Genomic DNA, 12,512 nt, shown 5'->3' with positions numbered 1-12,512 from the left:
CCCCGTGTCTTCATCTACCCTCCATATAGATTGGGACCTCACCCCTTGTCTCCATCTACCCTCCATATAGATTGTGTCCTCACCTCGTGTCTCCATCTACCCTCCATATAGATTGTGACCTCACCCCTTGTCTCCATCTACCCTCCATATAGATTGTGTCCTCACCTCGTGTCTCCATCTACCCTCCATATAGATTGTGTCCTCACCTCGTGTCTCCATCTACCCTCCATATAGATTGTGACCTCACCCCACGTCTCCATCTACCCTCCATATAGATTGTGACCTCACCTCGTGTCTCCATCTACCCTCCATATAGATTGTGACCTCACCCCGTGTCTCCATCTACCCTCCATATAGATTGGGACCTCACCTCGTGTCTCCATCTACCCTCCATATAAATTGTGATCTCACCCTGTGTCTCCATCTACCCTATATATAGATTGTGTCCTCACCCCGTGTCTCCATCTACCCTCCATATAGATTGGGACCTCACCCCTTGTCTCCATCTACCCTCCATATAGATTGTGACCTCACCTCGTGTCTCCATCTACCCTCCATATAGATTGTGTCCTCACCCCGTGTCTTCATCTACCCCCAATATAGATTGTGTCCTCACCCCGTGTCTCCATCTACCCTCCATATAGATTGTGTCCTCACCTTGTGTCTCCATCTACCCTCCATATAGATTGTGTCCTCACCCCTTTTCTCCATCTACCCTCCATATAGATTGGGACCTCACCTCGTGTCTCCATCTACCCTCCATACAGATTGTGACCTCACCTCGTGTCTCCATCTACCCTCCATATACATTGTGTCCTCACCCGGTGTCTCCATCTACCCTCCATATAGATTGTGACCTCACCTCGCGTCTCCATCTACCCTCCATATAGATTGTGACCTCACCTCGTGTCTCCATCTACCCTCCATATACATTGTGTCCTCACCCCGTGTCTCCATCTACCCTCCATATAGATTGTGTCCTCACCCCGTGTCTCCATCTACCCTCCATATAGATTGTGCCCTCACCTCGTGTCTCCATCTACCCTCCATATAGATTGTGTCCTCACCCCGTGTCTTCATCTACCCCCAATATAGATTGTGTCCTCACCCCGTGTCTCCATCTACCCTCCATATAGATTGTGTCCTCACCCGGTGTCTCCATCTACCCTCCATATAGATTGTGACCTCACCTCGTGTCTCCATCTACCCTCCATATAGATTGTGTCCTCACCTCGTGTCTCCATCTACCCTCCATATAGATTGTGTCCTCACCCGGTGTCTCCATCTACCCTCCATATAGATTGTGACCTCACCCCATGTCTCCATCTACCCTCCATATAGATTGTGACCTCTCCTTGTGTCTCCATCTACCCTCCATATAGATTGTGACCTCACCCCATGTCTCCATCTACCCTCCATATAGATTGTGACCTCACCCCGTGTCTCCATCTACCCTCCATATAGATTGTGACCTCACCCCGTGTCTCCATCTACCCTCCATATAGATTGTGACCTCACCTCATGTCTCCATCCACCCTCCATATAGATTGTGTCCTCACCCGGTGTCTCCATCTACCCTCCATATAGATTGTGACCTCACCCCGTGTCTCCATCTACCCTCCATATAGATTGTGACCTCACCCCGTGTCTCCATCTACCCTCCATATAGATTGTGTCCTCACCTCGTGTCTCCATCTACCCTCCATATAGATTGTGTCCTCACCCCGTGTCTCCATCTACCCTCCATATAGATTGTGTCCTCACCCCGTGTCTCCATCTACCCTCCATATAGATTGTGTCCTCACCCCGTGTCTCCATCTACCCTCCATATAGATTGTGTCCTCACCCCGTGTCTCCATCTACCCTCCATATAGATTGTGTCCTCACCCCGTGTCTCCATCTACCCTCCATATAGATTGTGTCCTCACCCCGTGTCTTCATCTACCCCCAATATAGATTGTGTCCTCACCCCGTGTCTCCATCTACCCTCCATATAGATTGTGTCCTCACCTCGTGTCTCCATCTACCCTCCATATAGATTGTGTCCTCACCTTGTGTCTCCATCTACCCTCCATATAGATTGGGACCTCACCCCGTGTCTCCATCTACCTTCCATATAGATTGGGACCTCACCTCGTGTCTCCATCTACCCTCCATATAGATTGTGTCCTCACCCGGTGTCTCCATCTACCCTCCATATAGATTGTGACCTCACCCCATGTCTCCATCTACCCTCCATATAGATTGTGTCCTCACCCCGTGTCTCCATCTACCCTCCATATAGATTGTGTCCTCACCCCGTGTCTTCATCTACCCCCAATATAGATTGTGTCCTCACCCCGTGTCTCCATCTACCCTCCATATAGATTGTGTCCTCACCTCGTGTCTCCATCTACCCTCCATATAGATTGTGTCCTCACCTTGTGTCTCCATCTACCCTCCATATAGATTGGGACCTCACCCCGTGTCTCCATCTACCTTCCATATAGATTGGGACCTCACCTCGTGTCTCCATCTACCCTCCATATAGATTGTGTCCTCACCCAGTGTCTCCATCTACCCTCCATATAGATTGTGACCTCACCCCATGTCTCCATCTACCCTCCATATAGATTGTGACCTCTCCTTGTGTCTCCATCTACCCTCCATATAGATTGTGACCTCACCCCATGTCTCCATCTACCCTCCATATAGATTGTGAACTCACCACGTGTCTCCATCTACCTTCCATATAGATTGTGACCTCACCTCGTGTCTCCATCTACCCTCCATATAGATTGTGACCTCACCTCATGTCTCCATCCACCCTCCATATAGATTGTGTCCTCACCCGGTGTCTCCATCTCCCCTCCATATAGATTGTGTCCTCACCTCATGTCTCCATCTACCCTCCATATAGATTGTGTCCTCACCCCGTGTCTCCATCTCCCCTCCATATAGATTGTGTCCTCACCCTGTGTCTCCATCTACCCTCCATATAGATTGTGACCTCACCTCGTGTCTCCATCTACCCTCCATATACATTGTGTCCTCACCCCGTGTCTCCATCTACCCTCCATATAGATTGTGTCCTCACCCTGTGTCTCCATCTACCCTCCATATAGATTGTGTCCTCACCTCGTGTCTCCATCTACCCTCCATATAGATTGTGTCCTCACCCCGTCTCTCCATCTCCCCTCCATATAGATTGGGAGCTCTCATGGGCAGGGTGCTCCTTCCACTCTTTTCTGATCACTGTAGTTTCCCTATTTAGTATTTGCATTTGTCTGTATGTAATGTATGTGAACCCTTATTGATTGTACAGCATGTGTGGAATGAATTCTGCTCTGTACATAATAATCAGGTGCAGTTACTGTTGTGTCCAGCAGAGGGAGGCATCAGATTATTATTTCCAATCACAATCTCATCTCAGCTGCAACAGAAACAAACAGAAGTAAACTTCAGCGTGGCCAAATCTCCTATTACATGGGCTATCGCTGACCCCTGGAATACTCAGCACATTGGATGACCCATCCACAGGTTGTGTTTTTTGGGAATATAAGAGGTTGATTTAGCAAAGAAAGGAACAGGTCAACAGGTTCATGGGGGTCAGGAGCAGCCCTGAAAGCCGGGCACATCGTCTGCATTGTACGACCCTAGGCCTGACACTATACCAGGATCTGTCAGGATCTGGGGGTCATGAGTGCAGCCCATAGGGAGGTGACATGCACTCTGCCTCCTCTGCTGCTTTTCTCTGAAATCATTTCATAATGGAAAGTTTTGTACCTCTTCTGTGTTTCTGTCCCGCAATGTGTTCGTACTATTAATAGGTGATACTGTGGCCTTGGCTGCTGTAGCAGATCTACGTGTATGGGGTGGCAGTGCATGCTGGGTACAGCTGTGCCTTATAGTGTAGACCCACACACCTAGAGACCCAGAAACAGCAGTACATGCATTCTGCTAATGTGGCTGGAATCGTGTAATGTCACACGTGGTGACGAGCTCGGGCTGACAGTGGAAAATTTTAAAAAGCTGTGGACTCCCTCCCAGTGCTGGATGGTATAAATAGCTGTGACACTCACGTTACATCGTAACAACTGATCCAAGGGGATGACTGTCCACTAAAAGGGTCTCGGAGGAAAGTTCTGTAGTGACACCTAAGGAGGAAAACAATGGGGGTCATTTACTAAGGGCCTGAATTGCGTTTTTCCGTCGCGTTACCCGAATATTTCCTGAAACGCCCCGGGATTTTGGCTCACGCGATCGGACTGTGGTGCATCGGCAGCAGCATGCACGCGACGGAAATCGGGGGGTGGGGGGGCGTGGTGCGTGGTCGTAAGAAAAAACGCCGGATTTTTTTTTTTAAAAAAAGTGTTGCTTGACACGCGCTTACCTGCACCCTGGGTAGGACGGTGAACTTCAGTGTACTCCGACGGAATTCAGCGCAGCAGTGACACCTAGTGGACATCGGGCGACTTACCTTATTGAATCGCCGGAAGACCCGAATCCTCCACTGAGAACGCGCCGCTGGATCGCGACAGGACCGGGTAAGTAAATCTGCCCCAATGCGTTCACACCTTCCGTTTTTCACATGCAGTTTTCAATTTCCAAACCAAGAGTGGAGTGAAAAAAAGAGGAAGAGTAGCACCTCTCCATTATATGTTCTCACTCATTATGATCCACACCTGACTTTGATTTTGAAAACTGAATATGAACACACCCTTTATCGCCATATACTACATTGTCACTTTATAATACAGTATGTCACCATACAATACAGTGGGGGTCATTTACAAATGGCCCGATTCGCGTTTTCCCGACGTGTTACCTGAATATTTCCGATTCGCGACGATTTTCCCTGTATTGCCCGGGTTTTTGGCGCACGCTATCGGATTGTGGTGCATCGGTGCCGGCATGCACGCAACGGAAATCGGGGGCGTGGCCAAACGAAAACCCGACGGATTCGGAGAAACCGCTGTATTTAAAAAAAAAAAAATGTCGCGGGACACGCACTTACCTTCACCAGGAATAGACCGGTGAACTTCAGTGCATTCCGGCGGGCCACGGCCGGGTAAGTAAATCTGAGCCAGTATCTTACAATACAGTATATATTCTTCACGTTACACAATAGGGACCGTACGCCACATTTAACATGCAATGTTCGACAGAATTGCTCCAAGTTAAAGGTGCACCAAAACAAAGTTGGAGCACTCTGCCGGGGCAGTGCAGGGGTCGCCAGATTCCTGAAGAATGTGCACCACAAACCATGAATCTGGCGCCCCCTGCACACTACAAAGGCAAACTGCACATAGTACAGACTGCACTATTTTTAGTAAATGTGCCCCAAAATATCTCTATATAATACAACATAACTTCATATAAAAAACATACCTCCGTATATCTTCATATAATACAATGTAACACCCTATAATACAATATATCTGTCAGAACAAAATGCTCTGAATTGCAAAAAGGTTTTTAGGCTCCTGCGCTTGAAAACCACACCCAGAGCTGCCTGTGATTGACAGCGCCTTCTCAGGATCTTTCCTTAGGGAAAGCTGGGTGTGTGTTTGAGCTTGTTTTGTGTGCAGCTGTGGTTTGAGTGATGGACGGCTGAACCAGTCAGTGCTGGGGGCGGTGTCCAATGCTACCTTTACATTCTGCCAAGCTCCTTCAGAGGGTGCTGGTTATTCAGTCTTTTCTCTTTTCTATCGTTTTACGATTCTGTACCTATTCTGTTTACTAGTGTGAACACTGGCCTCTCTCTGCTCTCCTGTTACCTGTTTGCTGTACCATCCAGGCAGCTAGAACCACATGACCCAATCCGAGCAGTGTGATGGCTCTGCCACAGCCTCTGGGCTCTCTGACTCCAGCACTCTCCAGAACCACCTGCCCCATGGCGCCTATGTGCATCCTCTATCCAGGCAGCCAGAACCACATGACACAATCCGAGCAGTGTGATGGGTCTGCTGCAACCCTTGGGCGCTCAGACTACTGGACTGTCCAGAACCACCTCCCCCACAGCTCCTATGCGCATCCCCTATCAAGGCCGCTGGAACCACATGACATAACCCGAGCTGTGCGATGGATCTGGGCAGGCTCTGGGCTCTCAGACTCTAGGACCACCTGCCCCATGCCGTCTATGCGCATCCTCTATCCAGGCAGCCAGAACCACATGGCACAACCCGAGCAGTGTGATGGATCTGCCGCAGCCTCTGGGCTCTCTGACTCCAGCACTCTCCAGAACCACCTGCCCCATGGCGTCTATGTGCATCCTCTATCCAGGCAGCCAGAACCACATGACACAACCCAAAATTCTTCCAGTTGGGGGCCGCAAAACCAGTGTTTACCCTGGGTTAATTCTGAGGTGCTATCTGTTAGGTATAATCCTGGGGGTATAGTCTGGTAGGTGTAATCCTGGGGTGCAGTCTGGTAGGTGTAATCCTGGGGTGCAGTCTAGTAGGAGTAATCCTGGAGGTGCAGTCTGATAGGTGTAATCCTGGGGGTGCAGTCTAGAAGGTGTAATCCTGGGGTGCAGTCTAGTAGGTGTAATCCTGGGGGTGCATCCTGGTAGGTGTAATCCTGGGGGTGCAGTCTGATAGGTGTAATCCTGGGGGTGCAGTCTGATAGGTGTAATCCTGGGGGTGCAGTTTAATAGGTGTAATCCTGAGGGTTTAGTCTATTAGGTGTAATCCTGGGGGTGCATCCTGGTAGGTATAATCCTGGAGGTGCAGTCTGGTAGATGTAATCTTGGGGTGCAGTCTGGTAGATGTTATCCTGGGGTGCAGTCTGGTAGATGTAATCCTGGGGGTGCAGTCTGGTAGATGTAATCCTGGGGTGCAGTCTGGTAGATGTTATCCTGGGGGTGCAGTCTGGTAGGTATAATCCTGGAGGTGCAGTTTGGTAGATGTAATCTTGGGGTGCAGTTTGGTAGATGTAATCTTGGGGTGCAGTCTGGTAGATGTAATTCTGGGGGTGCAGTCTGGTAGATGTAATCCTGGGGTGCAGTCTGGTAGATGTTATCTTGGGGTGCAGTCTGGTAGATGTAATCCTGGGGTGCAGTCTGGTAGATGTTATCTTGGGGTGCAGTCTGGTAGATGTAATCCTGGGGGTGCAGTCTGGTAGATGTAATCCTGGGGTGCAGTCTGGTAGATGTTATCTTGGGGTGCAGTCTGGTAGATGTAATCCTGGGGGTGCAGTCCGAATGGTGTAATCCTGGGGGTGCAGTCTGGGAGGTGTCATTTTGGGGGTGCAGTTTGGAAGGTGTATTCCTGGGGGTATAGTTTGGTATCTATAATTTTTGGGGTACAGTATAATCTTCTTGTGCTTGTTTCCTTCATGGGATCCCTGTAGTGGGGTGGGCTGCACGCCTTCATGCCTTCCCCTCTTACGGCAGCCATATGGTGACCCCCAGGAGGCTGCCCCCCTCCTCTCAGCTTCGCTCAGTGTAAACGAAGGGGAATCAGGGCAGAAGGAGCAGATTACTCAGACACGAGCCTCCTGCTTGCAGCCGCTAATTGTCATCTGCTGCCTCGCTTCATGGTCAGAGCGGCCTCAGAGGTCACACAGAAGTAGTTACTGGTTCCCCCTAACAAAGTGGGGGCCAGATCCAAGACCACCTCTATTACACCAAGCATGAAGGACGCATGCAGCCACCAGCTGCTGATCCGCTCCAGCTCAAGGATGGTCAGGACTCTGGGCAGTGGTCACTCACCAGGGGTTGGTCAGGGCAACTACATTAATGTGAACCCACTGAATGTGCATGTGAGAACGTCTTCTCTGGTTTATTTCTCTATTTCAATCTAAGAGAAGGGAGTGATTTTATGTTTAACTTTTTACTTTTTTATTTTTTTAGATTTTTTTTCAAACCTTTTTAATAGTTTCACCATTATTTCGGGCCCTCTAGGGTGTTTGACCCAAACAGGGTGATTGCTGCCAGTCCTAGCAGTGGCATAATACAGCAGTCACCTGCCCTGTATGACCCAGGGGCACCCTACTCCTCCTTCTCAGCCTGAGATGTGTGAGGGGGTTAAAGAGATGGATTTCCCTCGGAGGGTCTGATGGTGGTCACACGAGCTCATGTGCTGCGAGGCCGGGCATAGAATGACTTACCTTTGGTTATTCCTCAGATACCTTCCACTCTTACATGACATTACACTGTGCCCTCTGCTCCACTTGGCAGTGTGCCCCATACAATATTGTTGTCTCACTTTTCAAGTCAGTATGTGGGAGAAGAGACTATGTACTCTACCTGATGTAAGGTGGGGCCGGAGTCATGAATATTCAGCAGCAGGGCTGTGTACTGCGAACGAGTCTCATGGGTTATAATAAGCAACACTGTATTCTGTTCCATAGGGAACTCTTCACCTTATTTCATGGATGTATGAACTGTACACATTCCACATCCGGGACACCACATGGAAAACTGCGGATCAGGTACAAAAACTACACATTGAGATTCTACATAACCTCCCACAACATCCACACAGACACCAGTCTCCACTGAGCCAGAGCTGCTCTCACTGTTCTGCTGCTGGTGCAGTCACTGTGGCTTATTTACTAAGGGTCGCGCTTCCCACTTTGGTCAGACTTTGCATCGTTTTCGGTTTTGCGCGGCTTTAATATTTGATAAGTGTCTGCGCTGGTATTGTCGCACGTGAGCGGTTTCTGTCGCAGCTGCGCTGGCTCCCATGCGTCACAATTTACGGGGCGTGCCATCGGGCGATCCGACTGTGACGCAAGACAATGCGCTTTCATGCACCAGGAAGAAGAAGGTGAACTCCGGAGGACCTGAGCGGGGAAGCGACACATGCAGGATATCGGGCGCACGATCTTAGTGAATTCTGGGAGATGTGCATTATCGTCGGTGAACTACGTAAGGAACAGGTAAGTAAATGTGCCCCACTGTGTACATACATGACATGACTTATCCGGTGCAAGTATTTTGCTGACTGTGCAGTGAGTGTTGCTCTGGAGTACAGTACAATCTAATGTTTTGCGATTTATGGTGATGAAATCTGTATATGATGTGTACTCTAGGGTTAGGGGATGATGTGTGTGATATGTTGTGCCTTTGCTTCAGTTTCCATTTTCTCTGTTCCAAAACAGAGAAGCCTACAGCTGGGAATCTGTTCCTTCTGGTATAGATATACTGGTTTTGTTTTAAGCCCACCTCTTGTCATTAGGCTTCCTGAAGGTCATGCTTGATGTCAAGGGAGCTGCCTTACAAGGAGCTAAAAGAGGCGTAATTTTCCTTATCCCATCCTGGATTGCATTTTTTCCCCCAGAATCCCTTATTAGAGGATCAATGGCTATAAGTCTCCACACTCCTACAAGGTGGCCTTAATTAGTAAAGTCGCTGTAAGGGAAAATGTTAGTGTGCGTTCACACGTTCAGTTTTTCATATGCAGTTGTTGATATCCAAACCGGGAGTGGAGAGAATAAAAAGGAGGTGGCGCAGCAGCAGCATCTCCATGATATGTTCTCACCTATTATGATTGCCTTCAAAAACTGCATCTAAAGAACTGAACGATTGAATGCGGCCTTACTTCTGACCCTAGTTGTTGCTCAGGAGACCCCAGACGTGATAAAGCAACCTCAAACTGAAGCCTTTCAAACCAGGAAATCTCCGTCTGCCGTCTCCCTTGGCTGCACCCTGTTGTGTCTTATGGGTCCCAATAAATGACCAGGAGCTGTCCGGCCGCACGTTATTTTCTATTTGTGGCAATTTGTTTGGCAGTAACAAGAACAGATGAGATATCACTTGTGTCCAGAATAGAAAAAGATGACAGATCCCACATATGACACGTTGCCATCAGATGCTGGGAAAGCTGGGTGACGACTCGTGTGACATCACAGCAGCCATGCTAGTCTCTGGATTGTATACTGTCCCAGCATAATGTATGGAAAGTGTCAGCATCAGGAACGTAAGTAAGTGTTACATGACAGCAGTTACACAAGGGTCCGAGGACTCCACACTACAGGGAAAATTATAGCGGAGTCTTCTACAAAGTTGATAAAATGTGTGAGGAGCTTTTTGAAGGCACCTGCTCCAATTCACATATATGGAGGTAAATGTTTGCACAACTCCAGAGGGGGTATATACATTAAGACCCTACTGGTGGTATATATACAGTATGTAATAATCTCCAAAACTCATCCAAGGGGTGGCTGCATATAAAGTATTTAGCAATCTCCAGAGCTCCTCTTAATGGTAGCTGTACAGTAGTATGGGAAATATTCAGACCCCTTTAAAGTTTTCGCTCCCTGTTTCATTGTTGCCAATTGGTAAGATAAAAAATGTTCTTTTATTTTTGCTCATTGATGCGCACTCTGTCCCCATCTTGTCAGAAAAAAAACAGAAATTTAGATATTTTTCCTGTTCATTTCCTTCTGATCCTCCTTGAGATGGTTCTACTCCTTCATTGGAATCCAGCTGTGGAATCATGAGATCTTAGGAACTTCCCAAAGAGCTCAGAGACAGAACTGTGGCAAGGCACAGATCTGTCCAAGGTTACAAAAGAATCCAGAAATCCACAAACTTGTAGCATCTTCCCAAGAAGACTCCCGGCTGCACCAGCTCCCAAGCTGCTTCTACTCAACACTGAGCAAAGGGGCCGAATACTCATCACCGGGGGCTGAATACTTATCACCGGGGGCCAAATACTTATCACCGGGGACTGAATACTTATCATCGGGGGCTGAATACTTATCACCGGGGACTGAATACTTATCACCGGGGGCTGAATACTTATCACCGGGGGCTGAATACTTATCACCAGGGGCTGAGTACTTATCACCGGGGGCTGAATACTTATCACCGGGGGCTGAATACTTATCACCGGGGGCTGAATATTTATCACCAGGGGGCTGAATACTTATCACCGGGGGCTGAATACTTATCACCGGGGGCTGAATACTTATCACCGGGGGCCGAATACTTATCACCGGGGGCTGAATACTTATCATTGGGGGCTGAATACTTATCACCGGGGGCTGAATATTTATCACCAGGGGGCTGAATACTTATCACCAGGGGCTGAGTACTTATCACCAGGGGGCTGAATACTTATCACCGGGGGCTGAATACTCATCACCGGGGGCTGAATACTCATCACCGGGGGCTGAATACTTATCACCGGGGGCTGAATACTTATCACCGGGGGCTGAATACTCATCACCGGGGGCCGAATACTCATCACCGGGGGCTGAATACTTATCACCGGGGGCCGAATACTTATCACCGGAGGCGGAATACTTATCACCAGGAGCTGAATACTTATCACCAGGAGCTGAATACTTATCACCGGGGGCTGAATACTTATCACCGGAGGCGGAATACTTATCACCAGGAGCTGAATACTTATCACCAGGGGCTGAATACTTATCACCGGGGGCTGAATACTTATCACCGTGGGCCGAATACTCATCACCGGGGGCCGAATACTTATCACCGGGGGCCGAATACTTATCACCGGGGGCTGAATACTTATCACCGGGGGCCGAATACTTATCACCAGGGGCTGAATACTTATCACCGGGGGCCGAATACTTATCACTGGGGGCTGAATACTTATCACCGGGGGCTGAATACTTATCACCGGGGGCTGAATACTTATCACCGGGGGCTGAATACTTATCACCGGGGGCCGAATACTTATCACCAGGGGCCGAATACTCATCACCGGGGGCTGAATACTCATCACCAAGGGAGATTCCAGGTTTTCTAAATTTCTATTTTTATTCTGTGAAGATGGGAGCTGAGTGCACATTAATTAGGAACATAAAAGAGCTTTTTTGATCTTACCATTTGGCTGCAATGAAAAAAAGAATAAAAAATGTAAAGGGGTCCACACCCACTGTATGTACACTATGGGGGTCATTTACTAAGGGCCCGAATTGCTATTTTTCGTCGGGTTTCCCGAATATTTCCGATTTGCGCCGTCTTTCCCGGAATTGCCCCAGGGTTTTGGCGCACGTGATCGGATTGTGGCGCATCGGCGCCAGCTTGCATGCGACGGAAATCGGGGGGCGTGGCTGTCGGAAAACCCGACAGATTCGAAAAAAACACGGATGTGCCCCTATGTATCTCCTGAGCTCCTCCTTGTGGTGGCTGTATTTACAATATGTAGTAATTGCTTGAGCTCCTCCTTGTGGTTGCTGTATATACTGTATGCAGTAGTCTCCTGAGCTTCCCCTAATGTTGCCTGTGTATACAGTAATCTCTCTAGCCCCCCTAGTGGTGGATGTGTATAAAGTTTTTAGTAATCTCCTGTGCTCCTCCATGTGATGGAGTATATACAGTATGTAGAAGTCACCTGAGTTCCCCCTATTGGTGGTATATACAGCACAGCATGCAGTAATCTTCTATTTACCCCCTATTGGTGGCTGTATATATAGTGTTTAGTCATCTCCTGAGCTCTGAGTGTTGTCTGTATATGCAGCACAGTATGTAGTATTCTCATGAGCTACTCTTAGTAGTGGATCTATATACAGTATCTAGTAATAATAATAATAATCTTTATTTCTATTTC

At 48.4% G+C, this 12,512-nt stretch overlaps 1 protein-coding gene across 2 annotated transcripts in view; it reads left to right on the top strand.

Annotated features, from left to right (window-relative positions):
- Positions 1–12,512, top strand: part of SLC6A9 (solute carrier family 6 member 9) — a 133,152-nt gene that overhangs the window by 33,213 nt on the left and 87,427 nt on the right. Inside the window, exon 1 of one of the 2 annotated variants that reach the window (XM_072128602.1) lies at positions 8,397–8,415. The exons of the other annotated variant lie outside the window; for it this stretch is intronic. The gene's annotated coding sequence lies outside the window, so the exon portion shown is untranslated. Of the gene's footprint in view, positions 1–8,396; positions 8,416–12,512 lie in introns of those variants that run through there. 2 annotated transcript variants of the gene reach the window in all.

Source organism: Engystomops pustulosus, chromosome 10 (assembly GCF_040894005.1).
Source record: "Engystomops pustulosus chromosome 10, aEngPut4.maternal, whole genome shotgun sequence".
Classification (NCBI taxonomy): Eukaryota; Metazoa; Chordata; class Amphibia; order Anura; family Leptodactylidae; genus Engystomops; species Engystomops pustulosus.
Note: the sequence above shows the minus strand (reverse complement) of the source record. Positions and strands in the feature narration are given on the sequence as shown.